At 38.5% G+C, this 18483-nt stretch overlaps 1 protein-coding gene across 6 annotated transcripts in view; it reads left to right on the top strand.

The window, feature by feature from the left end:
• WDR33 (WD repeat domain 33) overlaps positions 1-18483 on the top strand; it is a 111139-nt gene that overhangs the window by 23984 nt on the left and 68672 nt on the right. The window contains exon 2 of one of the 6 annotated variants that reach the window (XM_010837938.1): positions 13000-13162. The exons of the other annotated variants lie outside the window; for them this stretch is intronic. The gene's annotated coding sequence lies outside the window, so the exon portion shown is untranslated. The remainder of the gene's footprint in view (positions 1-12999; positions 13163-18483) is intronic. 6 annotated transcript variants of the gene reach the window in all.

Genomic DNA, 18483 nt, shown 5'->3' with positions numbered 1-18483 from the left:
AATGTTGCAGTTAATGAGGGTGCATATATCTTTCTCAGTTAATATTTTTGTTTTCTTTGGGTAAATACCCAGAAGTGGGATTGCTGGATCGTATGGTAGTTCTGTTTTTAATTTTGAGGGGAACCTCCATACCATTTTGTAGCTTACTTACCTTGTAGTGATAATCATCAATCTCCAGAGGCTTTTCTAATTAGTATCTTACAGTTTGGGAATAGAAAGAATTGCTTAAGCACATAGGAAAGGACAACTTTTTTTGAAAGTTGTACTTCCTGTTTTAAGTTAATTTTGGTTACAGATGTTTCAGGTAAACTCTAGATATTAGACTTGTGCCTCATTCATTTAAAATAATGTTGTAATGAAGCTGATTGTCAGTTCTCTAGAAATCCTGTATTGGACAGAATTCTTCATCTGGAGGACTAGTTCCGTACATGGCATGCATGTTGTTTTTCAGTCTTACAGAGCTTCCAGCTAAGAACTATCTCAGGTTTTCTATTGAAAACTCAATCCAATAGAGAGTTCACAACTGAATTTATATTTCTGTCACATAAATTGATACCATCCAGTCATTAAACGAGATTTAGTTAGACTTCTTTTGTTTTAGAAAGATCATGTTGTTGTTCAGTTGCTAAGTCATGTCCAACTCTGTTCGACTCTATGGACTGCAGCACGCTAGGCTCCCCGTCCTTCACTATCTCCTGGAGTTTGCTCTAACTCATGTCCATTGAGTCGGTGACATACATACCATATACTGGAATGGAAAAATATTAAAAAAAAAAAATGAATTGTCTTCTGCTTCCCAAGTTGAATGAGGGTGGAATTAAAAAAAAAATAGACGTGTATGGTTATTTTTTGGCTCTGGTGGATCTTTGTTGCTGCATGTGGGCTTTCTGTAGTTACGGTGCTGCTGTTTGTTGCCGAGTTGTGGTGGCTTCTCCTTGAGCACAGACTCTGGATGTATGGGCATCAGTAGCTGCAGTACATGGGCTCAGTAGTTGTGGTGCATGGGCTTTGTGGCTCCTTAATATATGGAATCTTCCGGGACTGGGGATCAAACTGATGTCCCTTGCATTACAAGGCAGATTCTTATCCACTAGGGAAGCCCTTAAATTGAATTTTTAATGTACCAAATCATTATATATTTAACTGTGAAAGAAACTTCATTTGCTTTTGGGGTGATACACATATAGTCTAAAATTCAAAAGGTGTTAACTGAATTTCTTTTTTTCTAAAAATTTGATTTATAAATTGTGTTAATTTCAGATTCACAGCATGGTGATTCAATTTTTTTCTTAGATTATATTCCATTATAGGTTATTACAAGATCCTGGGTATTCCCTGAGCTTTACAGTAATCCTTGTTGCTTATCTACTTTATGTACAGTAGTTCTTAAAATTTTTTTTTAATTGTTTTTGGCTGAGATGAGCCTTTGCTGCTGCACTTGGGCTTTCTCTGGTTGCAGTGTTTGGACTTCTCACTGTGGTGGCTTTTCTTGTTGCAGAGCATGTGCTCTTGGGCACGTGGGCTTCTGTAGTTGTGGTGTATGGGCTTAGTTGCCCAGCAGCACGTGGAATCTTCCCAGACCAGGTATTGAACCTATGTTACCTGCATTGGCAGGTGGATTTTTTTACCATGGGATCATCAGGGGAGTCCTGTATAGTAGTTTGGATTTGTTAATCCTGTACTCTTAATTTGTCCCTTCACCCTTCCCTTTGATAACCATAACTTTGATAACCATAAGTTTGATTTTTACATCTGTTCCCATTTTGTATATAGATTCACTTGTATTATTTTTTAGACTGCACCTATAAGTTTATCATATAGAATTTGTCTTTCTGCCTGACTTATTTCACTAAGGCTGATATTTTCCAGGTCTGTCCATGTTGCTACAACATGTTTCCTTCTTTTTTTATGATTGGGTAATCTGTCACATTTTCTTAAGCCAGTTGTCTGTTGATGGGCACTTGAGTTGAGTCCATGTCTTGGCTGTAGTGCTGCTGCGAATGTTGGGGTACAGGTATCTTTTTAAAATTTTTTCCAGATGTATATATACCTGAGTGGAGTTGCTGGATCATATGGTGACGATGTCTTTAGTTTTTAAAGGAACCTCCAAACTGTTTTCTCCAGTCACTGCACCAGTTTCATTCCCATCAGCAGCGTGTGTATGCTGCTGCTGCTAAGTCTCTTCAGTCGTGTCTGACTCTGTGAGACCCCAGAGACGGCAGACCACCAGGCTCCCCCATCTCTGGGATTATCCAGGCAAGAACATTGGAGTGAGTTGCCATTTCCTTCTCCAGTGCATGAAAGTGAAAAGTGAAAGTGAAGTCGCTCAGTCGTGTCCAACTCCTAGCGACCTCATGGACTGCAGCCTACCAGGCTCCTCCGTCCATGGGATTTTCCAGGCAAGAGTACTGGAGTGGGGTGCCATTGGCTTCTCCAGTGTGTGTATGAGGGATCCCTTTTTTCCACACACTCTTCCAGCAATTTTTATTTGTAGACTTTTTGATGTTGGCCATTCTTACTGGTATGAGGTGATACCTCATTGTGGTTTTGATGTGTATTTCTCCAATAATTGCTGATGTTGAGCATCTTTTCATGTGCCTGTTGACCATATACATCTTCTTTGGAGAAGTGTCTGTTTAGATCTGCTCAGTATTTGAATGGGATGGGTTGTTTGATACTGAATTGTATAAGCTGTTTGGAAATTAATCCCTTGTTAGTTGTATCAGTTATAAATCTTCTTTCCCATTCCTAGGTTGTTGTTTTGCTTTATGATTTCCTTTGCTGTGCAAAACCTTTAAGTTTGATTAGAGTCCTGTGTGGGTTTTTTTTTTTTTTTTTTAATTTTTGCTTTTGTTTCTTTTGCTGTGGGAGACTGATCTGAGAAAACATGATTTGTGTCAAAGAATGTTGTGCCTATGTTCTTTTCTAGGAGTTTAGTCTTCCTGATAAATTCAGAACAAGACAAGGAGGCTCATTCTTACCACCTCTATTTAACATAGTGTTGGAAGTCCTAGCCATAGCAATCAGATAAGAAAAAGAAATAAAAGGTATCCAAATTGGAAGGGAGGAAGTGAAACTGTCAATATTTACAGATGACATGATATACTATATATACAGAATCCTAAAGTCTCTACATGAAAAACTGTATTGGAACTAATAAATTGTTTCAGCAAGGTAATGGGATTTAAGACTAATACACTGAAATCTGCTGAATGTCTGTACACTAATAATGAACTGTCAGGAAAAAAATCGTGTTTAAAGTTGCATCAGAAAACTTAAATACCTAGGAAAAGATATAAGGAAGGAGGTGAAAGACCTATACGCCAAAAACTATAAACCCTAAGGACAGAAATTGAAGATGATTCAAAGAATTGGAAAGATATTCTGTGCTCTTGAATTGAAAAATTAATATTGTTAAAATGGCCATACTACCTAAAGCAATCTACAGATTTAGTGTAATCCCTACCAAAACACTGATGATGTTTTCCACAGAACTAGAATAAATAAACCTAAAATTTATGGGACCACAAAAGACCCCAAATTGCCCAAGCCATCCTGAGGAAAAAGAACAAAGCTTGGAGGTGTAACCTTTCCAGACTTAAACCTATACTATAGAGCTGCAGTAGTCGGAACAGTATTCTACTGGAGCAAAAACACATACATAGATAGCTCTGTGGGACTTAATATATTGAGAGCCAAGAAATGAACCCATGCATCTGCAGTTACTTATCTACAACAAAGGAGGTAAGAATATACATTGGAGAAAAGCCAGTCTCTTCAAGTGGTGTTGGGAAAGCTGGACAGCTGTGTGTGAAACAGTGAAATTAGAACATTCTCTCACATCGTATACACAAATAAACTCAAAATGTAAGCTCTAAATGTAAGGCATGACCCTGTAAAACTTAAAGGGAGCATAGTTTAAATTTCTTATTCCGAGTTATCTAATTCCCTTCCTGAGGTCATCACTCATAATATTTCTGGTGTATTTGTCTGTAAGTGATATAATCCTATAAAAACATGAGTGCACTTATAAAATAGCCGGCTTTCTATATTTCTTTATTTGTTTTATCACAACCAAGTTTAGTTTTTTTTCTTTTTTAGATCCTGTAGAGCTTTCTGTTTCCTTCTAAGGTTTATTTCATCAGATGAAAGTGTAACTTGATCATTTTCATCAGTGAATTTGAAAATGGAATTAAGAATGGATCACTTTTTTAGTATTAGTTGTCTGCTGTGAGTACTATGTGAATACCTTAAATTCCTAATAATTTTTGCAGTTTATAAAATTTTTTTCTATGCTAGTTATTTGAACTCAAGTCTGTAAGGCAGTGGTGAGTTCTCAAAGAGAAGTCAGAACTACTAATGCTTCTCAGGTAGCACTAGTGGTAAAGAACCCCCCTGCCAATAGGTGTAAGAGATTCTGGTTCGATCCCTGGGTGGGGAAAATCCCCTAGAGGGGAGGACATGGCACCCACTCCAGTACTCTTGCCTGGAAAATCCCATGGACAGAGGAGCCTGGCAGGCTGCAGCCCATGGGGATACAAAGAGTTGGACACGACTGAAGCGACTTAGCACACAAGATATTACTAGGCTTTTTTCCTATATTGACATATGCAGTTCTGGTATAAAAGGCAGTAATGGATAAACATGCTGACTCCTTAACATGATTCAAGGCAGTGGCACCAACTGTGTTAGTAGTCATTTCATGTTTACTGTCTCCTTACACTGGTAATTAAAGTGAAGAAAGCTCAAGGATGGCATTGGAAAGCAGTAAAAATAATTTATTTAAATGTTAATTGTTGAATGTTAGTTTTTAAATACTGTGTAGTGTACTGTGGACAGAATCGTGTCCCTGTGAAATTCGTATGTTGAAACAGTAACTCCCAGTGTAATGACATTTGGAGATGGGGCCTTTGGGAGATCGTTAGGTTTAGATGAAATCGTGAAGGTAGAGCCTTTGTAGTGGCATTAGTGTCTTTACAAGAAGAGACATCAGAGAACTTCCTGTCCCTTCTCTGCCCCATGAGGAAGCAGGAGGATGGTGGCCGCTGGCAAGCCAGAAAGGAACCCTCACTGAGACTTGGACGGTGTTCGTACCCTGGTTTCAGATTTTCAGCTCCATAACTGTGGGAAAATAAATTGTTGGTGTTTAAGTCTTTCAGTCTGTGGTAGTTTGTTATGGCAGCCTGAGCAGACGATGTACACTGTGTAATGAAATGAGAAGTACGGATAAAGCAGTTTTTCCCACTTAGGAAAGTATGGCATTTCTCTTGATGGAAAATTATGTAATGATTATACTCAGTTTTTCCCATGGAACCCGTTTTTTACATGAAAGAATGACGGGCTGTTCATAGAGAAGTGTGGCAAGTATAGAGGGCAGGGGCCTAAATTAACCATCAGGAATGAAAGAAGGGCTATCACCACAGAGTTTACAGACATTAAATGACAATGAGGGAATACTAGGAAAACTCTGTGCCCTAAATTTGATAGTTTGAGTGAAAATGATCAATTTCAGTGACAACACAAACTACTAAAACCTACTCAAGAAGAAATAGATAAACTGAATAGTCCATATGTTTGAAAGAAACATACTTTTTTCTTAGTTAAAAATCCTTTCAAAAAAGGAAACTTGAGATTCAGATGGTTTTACAGGTGAAGTTTATGAAGCATTTACGGAGGATATAATACATTAGACTTTACTGGTGGTCCAGTGATTAAGACTGCTCTTCCACTGCAGAGGGCATGGGTTTAATCACTGGTTGGGGGACTAAGATCTGGCATGCCAGCAGCCAATTAAAAAAAAAAGAGAGAGAGGAAATGATACAGGTTTTATAGTCTTTTCCAGGAAATGTTAGAAGAAACGCTTTCCAACTCAGTATATAAGGCTTAATATAAAAACCAAATACAAGAAAGTAAAATATATCAGTACACCTTGTAAACACAGATGCAAAAGTCACAAAATATTAGTGATTCACATATAGTCAATTATAAAATAGTAAGTCATGACTAAATGGGATTTATTCTGGAAATGAAAGGCTGTTCAACATCTGAAAATCAGTTAGGGATAATTTATCATATTAATAGGCTAGTCTTTGTAGAGGTTAGTCATTTGATACAGTTTTTCATACTTTCCTGCTAAAAATTCTTAACAAACTGCATTCTGGCATGCCATGGAAGGAATGGGAGGGATTTTCTTTTATCATGAAATGTGTGCACGCTCAGTCGTGTCTGACTCTTTGCAACCCTATGGACTGTAGCCCACCAGGCTCCTCTGTCCATGGGATTTTCTAGGTAGGAATACTGGAGTGGGTTGCCATTTCCTTCTCCAGGGGATCATCCGGACCCAGGGATCAAACTCCTGTCTCTTGCATCTTGTGCATTGGTAGGTGGATTCTTTACCACTGGCACCACCTAGGAAGCACCATTCACTCATGAACGGCAGCTGTAAAAGTTTATGACTAATGTCATATTTGGGCTTCCCTGGTGGCTCAGACAGTAAAGAATCTGCCTGCAGTGCAGGAGACCTGTGTTTGATCCCTGGGTCAGGAAGGTCCCTGGAGAAGGAAATGGCAGTCTACTCCAGTATTCTTGCCTGGAAAATCCTATGTACCAAGGAGCCAGGCAGGGCTACAATCCATGGAGTCATGAAGAGTCAAACACAACTGAGTGTCATAACACGATGTCGTATTGAATGGTACATACTTTAATGGTGAAAGACAGTGCTTTTGCTCTTAAAATTTAGAACAATGTAATAAGACAGGAAAAAAAAAGTACAGAGGACTTTCAGAACAGAAAGGAAGAAATAAAATTGCCTCTATTTGCAAATGACTTGATTGTCTATGCAGAAATCCCTAAGAAAACTGCAGGAAAGCTTCTAGAACTAGTGAGTTTAGCAAGATTTCAGCATATATAGACAACTTATACAATTAGTTGTATTTCTGTGTACCAGCAATGGAATTAGGTCAAAACTGGTTAACATTTAAGTAGCACCAAAAAAATAGATGTAAGTTTGGCAAAATGTGTACAGGATCTCTGAGCTGAAAAGTATAAAACACTGATGAAAGAAATTAAAGAAGGTCCAATTATAGAGAATTTACTTGTTTGTGGTTTTGAAGACTAAACATTAAGATGTAATTTCTCCTCAAATTGATCCACCAGATCAGAATCCCAGAAACATTTTTTGTAGATAATGAATGATAAGCTGCTTTTAGAAAATCATAGAATGGCAAAGAAACACAGATTGCTAAAAGGCTTTTGCTAAAGAACAACATCATTGGAGAATCTGATATGAAATATAGTTGATTTCAAGGCGTTCTTTACAGTTAGAGTAATCAGGGTGTCAAGGTAGACCTCTGGAAAATGCAAAAGGCTGTTTAGTAGAAAAAAGAGTTTTTTGTAATTGGTTACAGAATAATCGAGAAATGTAAAACAGTAAAATTGACACGAGAGAAAACAGAAAAATCTTTGTAGCCTTGACTTAGAAACTTCTTAGATATAATCAAAAGCACAAAATCAATTGATTTGATTTAGTTAACATGGAAACTTCTACTCTGAAAGAAATGGAGAGAATGAAAAGTGTTAGATTGACAGAAAATACTTGCAGATCATATATCTGATAAAGATTTTGTTTGTAGATTGTTGAAAGAACTTTCTAGAAACTCAGCAGTAAGAAAACAGCCCCAGGCCATTGAAGTCCAGTGATTATGGCTCCCTGCTCTCAGTGCCAAGGGCCTGGTTAAATCCCTGGTTGAGGAACTAAGATCCCACAGGCCATCAAGTGGGGCCAAAAAATAAAAGAAGAAAAGAAAACAGTCCACTTTAACAGTAGTAGGCAAGATTTGAACAAAAGCTCTGCTGAAAAGATTTGAGTGACAAGTAAGTACCTGAAAAGACTTCAACATCATTAGTCTCTAGGGAAATGCAAATTAAACCTCAGCAAGATGCTACTTCTTGGGACTTCCTTGGTGGCCCAGTGGTAAAGAATCTTCTTGACAATGCAGGAGATACATGGGTTTGATCCCTGATCCTGAAGGATCCCATATGCAGCAGAGCAACTAAGGCCAAGCACCACAACTCTTGAGCCTGTGCTCTGGAGCTTGGGAGCTGCAACTGCTGAAGTCCATGTACCCTAGAATCAATGCTCCACAACAAGAGAAGCCACTGCAGTGGGAAGCCTGCATGCCGTAGAGTAGCCCCTGCTCACCATAACTACAGAAAAGCTTGCATAGCAGTGAATACCCAGCACAACCCAAAATAACCAAAATTATACACATAGTTTTATTTATATGCCTGCTTAGTTGCTAAGTCATGTTTGAGTCTTTGCACCTGCCATGGACTGTAGCCCACCAGGCTCCTTTGTCCGTGGGATTTTCCAGGCAAGACTGGAGTGGGATTTCAGTTCCTTCTCTAGGGGATCTTCCGACGAAGAGTGAAACCCACGTCTCCTGCGTTGGCAGGTGGTTTCTTTACCCCTGAACCACCTGAGAAGCCCGTGGGTGTGGGTGTGGATGGGGGTGGGTGTGGGTGGATGTGGGTGTGTTTACCCCTGAACCACCTGAGAGGTGTGTGTGTCTTTTACTACTTCTCAACTATTAGAATGACTAAGAAGCAAGACAGCCTTGTCCTCCACTTAGCGGACTATATACCAAGTGTTGGTGAGGATGTAGGATAGGACTGAGCTACTGAGCACACAGCAGAGAGCAACTGAAACTTCTACATATTGCTGTTGGGAATGCAAAAATGGTACAACCACTTTGGGTAACAGTTTGTTTGCCATAAAATTAAACTTACATGACCCAGTAGTTTCAGTCCTAGATATTTACTCAAGAAAAATGAGAATTTATGTTCACACAGAAACTACTGTGAATGTTCATAGCAAAACAGTAATAGCTGGTGAGGATATGGAGCAACACAAAGTTGCATTCACTGCTGGTGGGAATGCAAAATGATGCAGCCACTCTGGACAGTTAGTTGTTTTACAAAAGGAATTATACTCTTTATCAGTGGACCCAGTAATCACACTCCTTGGAGTTTAACCAAATGAGTTAAAAATAAGTGCATCAAAAAGACCTCCATATGAATATTTACAATAACTTTATTCATAATTGCCAAAACTTATGTAACCAAGTTGTACTTTATAGGTAAGTGGATAAATATGATCCATCCAGACAATGAAATGTTAGTGCTGAAAAGAAACGAGCTAACCTATTGTGGAAAAGACCTAGAGGGGTTTAAACACATATTTCCATGTGAAAAGCCAATCTGAATACGTCTTTGAAAACGCATAGGATGTACAATACTGAGAATGAACCCTCATAGAAACTTCGGGCTTTGAGAGGCAATGATGCATTAATGTTGGTACACTGGTTTTAACTTTCACTCTGATGCTGAATGCTGTGGGGGAGGGGCACTGTGTGTGTGTGTGTGTGTGTGTGTGTGTGTAGGAATTCTGCGCTTTCTGCTAACTTGCTGTGGAGCTAAAAACTGCTTAAAAAAAGAAGTATATTTACCAGGAAGGTGAAAGGCTTAACATGCTGAGAACTGTAAAACTAATAAAGGAAATTGAAGATGACTCAGAGATATGAAAAGGTATCCCGTGCTCTTGGATTGGAAGAATTAATATTGTTAAAATCGCCATACTGTCTAAAGCAATCTGCAGATTTAATATGATCCCTTTCATATCACCCATTATGTTTTTCACAGAACTAGAACAAAGAATTCTAAACTTTACATGGAACCATAAAAGACCCAGGATTGCCAAAGCAATCATGAGGGAAAAGAACCAAGCAGGAGAAATCACCCTCCAGACTTCAGACAATACTGTGAAGCTATAGTAATCAAAACAGCATGGTACTGGCACAAAAGCATATATGGATCAATAGAACAGAATAGAGAGCCCAGAAACACCCCCCACACCTACAGTCAGTTAATTTTTGACAAAGGAGGCAAGAATATACAATGGGGATGAGATAGTCTTTTCAGCAAATGGTGTTGGGAAGGTTGGACAGCTTCATGTAAATAAAGTTAGAACATATCCTCACATCACACACAATAATTTAAAATGGCTTAAAACTACGTATAAGAGACTATACTATGAAACTCCTAGAAGAGAACATAGGCAAAACATTCATTGATGTAAATTGTACCAATATTTTCTTAGGTCAGTCACCCAAGGCAATAGAAATAAAAGCAAAAATTAACAAATGTGACCTATTCAAACTTACAGGTTTTTACATAGCAAAGAAGACCATAAACAAAACGAAAAGACAGCCTAGGAAATGGAAGGAAATATTTATAAATGATGTGACCAACAAGGGATTAATTTGTAAAATAAAGTTATATTAAAAAACCCTATCAAAAAAATGGGCAGATCTAAATAGACGTTTCTTTGAAGAAAACATAGATGACCAATAAGCATGTGAAAAGATGCTCAGCATTGCTAATTATTAGAGAAATGTAAATCAAAACCACAATGAGGTATCACCTCACACTGGTCAGAATGGCCTTCATTAAAAAATCTACTCAGAATTCTCCAACCCAGGCTTCAACAGTACATGAACTGTGAACTTCCAGGTGTTCAAGCTGGATTTAGAAAAGGCAGAAGAACCAGAGATCAAATTGCCAACATCCATTGGATCATTGAAAAAGCAAGAGAGTTTCATAAAAACATCTGCTTCATTGACTACGCCAAAGCCTTTGACTGTGGGGATCACAACAAACTGTGGAAGATTCTTCAAGAGATGGGAATACCAGACCTCCTGACCTGCCTCCTGAGAAATCTGTATGCAGGTCAAGAAGCAGCAGTTAGAACTGAACATGGAAGAACAGACTGGTTCCAAATCGGGAAAGGAGTACGTCAAGGCTGTGCATTGTCATCCTGCTTATTTAACTTCTGTGCAGAGTACATCATGAGAAATGCTGGGCTGGAAGAAGCACAAGCTGGAACCAAGATTGCTGGGAGAAGTATCAATAACCTCAGATATGCAGATGACACCACCCTTATGGCAGAAAGCGAAGAACTAAAGAGCCTCTTGATGAAAGTGAAAGAGGAGAGTGAAAAAGTTGGCTTAAAGCTCAACATTCAGAAAACGAAGATCATGGCATCTGGTCCCATCACTTGATGGCAAATAGATGGGGGAAACAGTGGCTGACTTTACTTTTGGGGGCTCCAAAATCAGTGCACATGGTGACTGCAGCTATGAAATTAAAAGACACTTGCTCCTTGGAAGGAAAGTTATGACCAACCTAGACAGCTTATTAAAAAGCAGAGACATTACTTTGCAAACAAAGGTCCATCTAGTCAAAGCTATGGTTTTTCCAGTAGTCATTGGATGTGAGAGTTGGACTCTAAAGAAAGCTGAGCACCAAAGAATTGATGCTTTTGAACTATGTTGTTGGAGAAGACTCCTGAGAGTCCCTTGGACAGCAAGGAGATCCAACCAGTCCATCCTAAAGAAGATCAGTCCTGAATATTCATTGGATGGACCGATGCTGAAGCTGATACTCCAATACTTTGGCCACCTGATGTGAAGAACTGACTCATTTGAAAAGACCCTGATGCTGGGCAAGATTGAAGGTGGGAGGAGAAGGGGACAACAGAGGATGAGGTGGTTGGATGGCATCACCAACTCAATGGACATGAATTTGAGTAAACTCCGGGAGTTGATCACGGACAGGGAAGCCTGGCGTGCTGCAGTCCATAGGGTCGCAAAGAGTCGGACACAACTGAGTGACTGAACTGAACAAATTTAAAAATGCTAGAGAGGGTGTGGGGAAAAGGGAACCCTCCTACACTGTTGGTGGGAATATAAACTAGTGCAGCTACTATGGGAAAATAGTATGGAGCTTCCTCAAAAAGCTAAAAATAGAGTTGCCATAGATCCAGCAATTCCACTCCTGGGCATATTATCTGGATAAAATGATAATTCAAAAAGTACCTGCACCCCCCTATGTTCATACATTACAGTAATCAAGACATGGAAACAACCTAAATGTCCATAGGCAGATGAATGCATAAAGAAGATTTGTTTGTATAGAGTGGAATGCTATTTATTCATAAAAAGGAATGTTGTTTGCAGCAATATGGATGGATCTAGAGATTATCATACCAAGTGAAGTTCAGTCAGAAGGAAAAAGACAAATATCATATGATATCTTCTGTGGAATCTAAATTATGACTCAACTTATCTATGAAACACTCACAGGCAGAGAGTACAGACGTGGCGGTTGCCGAGGGAGAGGGAGGGATGGAATGGGAATGTGGGGTTAGCAGATACAGACTATCGTATATAGACTGTATAAACAAGTTCCTGCTATATCACACAGTGAACTATATTCAATGTCTTGTGATAAGCTATAATGGAAAAGAATATTAAAAAGAATGTATATATGGGTATGTATAACTGAATCACTTTGCTGTATAGCAGAAATTAGCACAACATTGTAAATCAACTATAACTTTAAAAGGTATATAGAGTATTAAATTTAAATGGAAAGGGTGACGAGCTATGGCATTCAGACTTCTTGAGTATGTGTTAAATATTTTTCTTGACAGTAAATGTAAGTAGACTGTTGCTTCAAGGAAAACAACTGTTAGTATTTGTTGCCAGTGATAAAAATTTAGTTTTCAAGCAAGAATTACAGTTTCGGAAAACTTGTGTCTATGAGGTTGACTTTCCCAGTAGTTAGTAGTTTTTATGATGAGGTCAGTGGTGATTTTAATAAAAATTACATATGTTTATAAGAAGTGTGACAGATGAAATACCTAATTTTGTGGAACCATTGCTTTCCAAGTGATCAGTACATCATGTTGTAAAATCACCCATGGTTTAAAGTTTCAAAGTGCAAAATAAACCAGTGTATTTTAACATAATAGTACAAAAAGCTTATTGATGTTGCACTACAGTTAATATTTAATAAACTATCACATCAAGCTTTGTTGGAATATCAAAAAGTACCTATAGTTTTCTTCCTGTTTCCTAATATATATTTCTGTGTGCCCAGACATTTTTCCTGTATTTTAAGTAACGTACTGTAACAGATTGAATACAGAAGCTGACAAGAGGACTTCTGTGGTGGTACGCTGGATGAGAGCCCACATGCCAGTTCAGGGGACACAGGTTTGCCTCCTGGCCCCGGGAATGTTCTGCACGCCACGAAGCAACGAGTAAGCTCGTGCGCCACAACCACAGACCCCATGCCCTAGAGCCTACACACCGCAGCTAGAGAAAGCCCTCCAAAAGCCCTCACAAAACCCAGTGCAGCCAAAAATAAAATAAAGAATTTTTTTTTGAAAAGGTCCAACTTAAAAGAAAAAAAGACATGAGATTTCGCCTGTTTCAGTTAAGCTAGACATTAAAGAAATTTGCAGAAATGTAAAACACAATGTGATTCTCACTGGTTGTTTTTGGTGAAGGGAAAATAGTTATTATGAGCTTATCTTTGTTCTAAAATAGGTTAAATACTTTGAATTTTTCTAATTTTAAAATTTTAATTTCTTTAATTTCTAATATGGTAAGTATCTATAGCTATAAATACCACAATAAACAAAAATTGGGTGGAAAGGAAGCCTCAATTTTTAAGAGTAAATGAGCCCTGAAATAAGAATTTGCTACTGTAAAGAAACTCTTTGAGAGAATTCTGTGGCTGTCTGTTGGTTAGTATTTGGCATTTTCACTGCTGTGACCTGGATTTGATCTTGTTGGGAAACGAAGATCTCACAAGATGCTGAGTATGGCTTTTAAAAAAAAAGAGCAAGCAGCTGTTTTATAACTAGGCTATCCAAGTTATTTTGTTCTGTGGTTCCCAAACTTTGCCACACTAAAGTATCACCTAGAAGTTTTTAAAACTCTCAGCTGCCCAGTTCATATCCCATACTATGAAATCTGAATGACGTTGAGAGCCGTAAAGTCTAACCTTAGGAACTGCTGACTTCAGCTCATCCTTGAATGTTTGAATTCTTTGTCTTTAATTTAATTTGGGAGGTCACTTTATGGTTACCTTAGCTGAGGCATAGCTTTTGTTTACTTGTGCAAAGATGATTCACTAATCCAGTGAGAATTTGTTTGTTTAGTTTTTATTGATTTAAACAGTTAATAAATTAATGTATAATTCAGTTTTAAAAACTGTAATAACAGGAAAACCCTCTTTCTATGGTAATGACAAGCGGGGGGCGGGGGAAACACACCCAATAACCACTGACTTTATTTCCATTGAAAACAGTTGATGGTACAGGTTCCTTATCCCAGAATCACACTTTTGAAATACTAAGTTGTACTGTCTAATTAAGTAGACAGATTTGTGGTCATATGCATTACAGTAATTTTTAATATTTCTGTGCCTTTAAAATGGCACAGAAAACTGAATGTAAAAGCCCAAATACAGTATCAGGAAACATTCATTATCTGATCCAGTTCAATATCCACTAAAATGTCTCAGTTACCTTGTACCTAGGTACACAACCAAAGCTGCTTACCCCAAGTAAGTACAAAAAATGGTGTAGTTAAATCTGAGGCTGAAAGCAATGAAAGTTGGAAAACTCCTGCACTGAGGATTAACTGAAATTGATTTCTAATGTCATATTTAGTTATCAACAAGATACAGTCACGTGAAGTTTTTTTTTCTAATGGAGAGTTGATTTTATTTTTTTTCCCATTTTTAAATGTAAATATATTTTTAAAATGTTAACAGTGTTCTGTTGGTTTCTGCCATATGATGACGCAAATCAGCCATAATTGTACATACTTCTCCTCCTTCCCTAGCTTCCCTTCCTTCCCCTCATCCTATCCCTACAGGTCATCACAGAGCGCCAGACTGGGCTCTGTGCTACACAGCACGTTCTCATCAGCCATCCATTACACATCCATTACAGCTAATAGTGTGTATATGTTGATGTTACTTTCTCTTTTTGTCCCACTCTGTCCCTTCCCTACCGTGTCCACAAGTCCAGAATCATGTGAACTTTTATAAACTACTTACTTAAACAGTTTCCTTCCTGTTTGTTTTTTTGTGGAATGGTCTCAGTATAATGTCTCCTGACTTGTTCAGGATTCATATTTATCAGTGATTGGACATCCAAGAGAGAATACAATGTTCATTTTGTTATTGGTCTTTTTTTTTTTTAACCACTCAGCGTAGAAAACTCCAAGTTTTGTGACAGTTCAGTTCAGTTTAGTCGCTCAGTTTAGTTGCTCAGTCGTGTCCAACTCTCTGCGACCCCATGGACTGCAGCACGCCAGGCTTCCCTGTCTATCACCAACTCCGGGAGTTTACTCAAACTCATGCCTATTGAGTCAGTGATGCCATCCAGCCATCTCATCCTCTTGTCGTCCCCTTCTTCTCCCGCCTTCAATCTTTCCCAGCATCAGGGTCTTTTCAGATGAGTCAGTTTTTCTCATCAGGTGGCCAGAGTATTGGAGTTTCAGCTTCAGCATTGGTCCTTCCAATGAATATTCAGGACTGATCTTCTTTAGGATGGACTGGTTGGATCTCCTTGCTGTCCAAGGGACTCTCAGGAGTCTTCTCCAACACCACGATTCAAAAGCATCAATTCTTCAGTGCTCAGCTTTCTTTATAGTCCAGCTCTCACATCCATACATGACTACTGGAAAAACCATAGCTTTGACTAGATGGACCTTTGTTTGCAAAGTAATATTTCTGCTTTTTAATAAGCTGTCTAGGTTGGTCATAACTTTTCTTCCAAGAAGCAAGCGTCTTTTAATTTCATGGCTGTAGTCACCATGTGCAGTGATTTTGGAGCCCCCAAAAGTAAAGTCAGCCACTGTTTCCCCCATCTATTTGCCATCAAGTGATGGGACCAGATGCCATGATCTTCGTTTTCTGAATGTTGAGCTTTAAGCCAACTTTTTCACTCTCCTCTTTCACTTTCATCAAGAGGCTCTTTAGTTCTTCGCTTTCTGCCATAAGGGTGGTGTCATCTGCATATCGGAAGCTATTGATATTTCTCCTGGCAAGCTTGATTCCAGCGTGTGCTGCCTCCAGCCCAGCATTTCTCATGATGTACTCTGCACAGAAGTTAAATAAGCAGGATGACAATACACAGCCTTGACGTACTCCTTTCCCGATTTGGAACCAGTCTGTTCTTCCATGTCCCGTTCTAACTGTTGCTTGTTGACCTGCATACAGATTTCTCAGGAGGCAGGTCAGGTGGTCTGGTATTCATTCCCATCTCTTGAAGAATTTTCCACAGTTTATTGTGATCCCCACAGTCAAAGGCTTTGGCATAGTTAATGAAGCAGATGTTTTTCTGAAACTCTTGCTTTTTCAATGATACAATGGATGTTGGCAATTTGATCTCTGATTCTTTTGCCTTTTCTAAATCCAGCTTGGACGTCTGGAAGTTCTTGGTTCACATACTGTTGAAGCCTCGCTTGGGGAATTTTGAGCACACTTTGCTAGCGTTTGAAATGAGTGCGGGTATGTGATAGTTTGAGCCTTCTTTGGCATTGCCTTTCTTTGGGGATGGAATGGCGGCTAGTCCTGTGTCTACTGCTGAGTTTTCCAAATTTGCTGGCATATCGAGTGCAGCACTTTCACAGCATCATCTTTCAGGATTTGAAATAGCTCAACTGGCATTCCATCACCTTGAGCGTTGTTCATAGTGATGCTTCCTAAGGCCCACTTGACCATCCATGTTGCTGCAAATGGCATTATTTCATTCTTTATAATGGCTGAGTAATACTCCATTGTCTACGTTTTCTATATGCCACATTTTCTTTATCCATTTCTCTGTTGGTGGACATTTAGGTTGCTGCCACGTCTTGGCTATTGTAAACAGTGCTGTAATGAACATTGGGGTGCATATATCCTTTCAGATCATGTTTTTGTTTATACAGTTTTTATTTTTACATTTTTTATAGTTTTTATTACTTTAATCAGACAGTCTCAGTGAAATGAGTTATTGTTTCACACAATTCAGCATGAAACTTGTAGTGACTTCTTTAAGAAAAATATTTGTTTAGGGACTTGCTTGGCAGTCCAGTGGTTGAGACTTTGCCTTCCAGTGAAAGGGGCATGGTTCAATCACTGGTCAGGGAACTATGATCCTACATGCTGTGCAGTGTGGCCAAAAAAAGAGCATTTGTTTGTTTTCCCTATCTTCATTTGTAATCTTGGTAATATCAGATGACTAAGATTATAAAAGAGGTTATTTTGTAATAGTTGGGACAAGAAGCAGAATTAGAATGCTTGTATGGATTTGCATGCTCAAGCATCTGAGAACTAAGTCTGGGTATTCCAGTTTGTTCACAGACTAATCAGTACATTGGCTAAAGGAATAATATATTTCATACAAAATAGTATCTTTGAGCAAAAAGTATCTTTGGAGTTACTTACATTAAACTGTTGTCCAGGTTGAAAAAACAGATGGAGAGAAGTTGCATGACTTGCCTAATTTTGGAGAAAGCTTGAAGCTGCTTGCTTTTGTGGATTCAGGAGTCTTTGTATTTGCCAAAAATAGGCGTGGGGACCAGACACCACAAAGTACGAAATCGGTTCTGTGAACTCAGAAGTGATACTCGTTGAGTCAGAACAATACGTTGTACCTGATGTAAGGTACAATAAAAAGTAGGCACTTGGTAAAATTGTGCCGGTTCCTTGCAATGTTGAAGGTTAGTGTGTATGAGAAAGACAATGAATTCAGTGTTTCAGATGGAGTTTTTTTTTCCTTAGCAGTTTGGTTCTGTTGTTGGTATGTATTTAATAATCATACACAAATTTCTTGTTCTCATTCTACCTCAGTTTCTGTCTTGCCTACAGCCTCCTTCCCCCTACCCCAAGCTCCACCCCAGATATGAGATAAATACGCTTTGGGGATGACCCTGACTACTAGTTTAAATTTGTCGTTTCTGTTAGCGTAGCTCAAAAGTGAATACTGTAATGAGTAGAAATTACAGTAATTATTTTTATGAAAAGTACAGCTCTTCTTTTTTTGTATTTGGTTATTTATAGGGTTCCTTAAATTACAGTCTACTGAGTGAAGCTTGGAAAGAATAATTTCAGTGATTTGATTGATGGTTCTTTCTATCTAGGCCACTCAGTTTTAACCTCATATATCAAGTTTTCTGCTGTTGAAATCAAAGAGAGCTGTTATATCATTATTGTAGACATCTTTTGGCAACCCATGTTGAAGGAGGATCAGGAGGTCTAGGTGCTTTGCTTTGCCTCTGTGTTAATCTGCTTGGGTTGCCAGGACAAAGTGCCATAGACTAGGTGGCTTAAACAGCAAACGATTTTCGCACAGTTTTGCAAATTAGAAGTCTAAGAGATGGTATGGGGAGGGAGGAGGGAGGAGGGTTCAGGATTGGGAACACATGTATACCTGTGGCGGATTCATTTTTATATTTGGCAAAACTAATACAATATTTTAAAGTTTAAAAATAAAATAATTACGAATAAGAAAAAAAATGTAAAAAAAAGTGAATTTAGAACTCCCCCCCCCAAAAAATAAAAATAAAAACAGAAAAAAAC

The sequence above is a fragment of the Bison bison genome, unplaced genomic scaffold, assembly GCF_000754665.1.
Source record: "Bison bison bison isolate TAMUID 2011002044 unplaced genomic scaffold, Bison_UMD1.0 scf7180017864088, whole genome shotgun sequence".
Lineage (NCBI taxonomy): Eukaryota > Metazoa > Chordata > Mammalia > Artiodactyla > Bovidae > Bison > Bison bison.
This window is presented reverse-complemented; position numbering and strand designations above follow the sequence as displayed.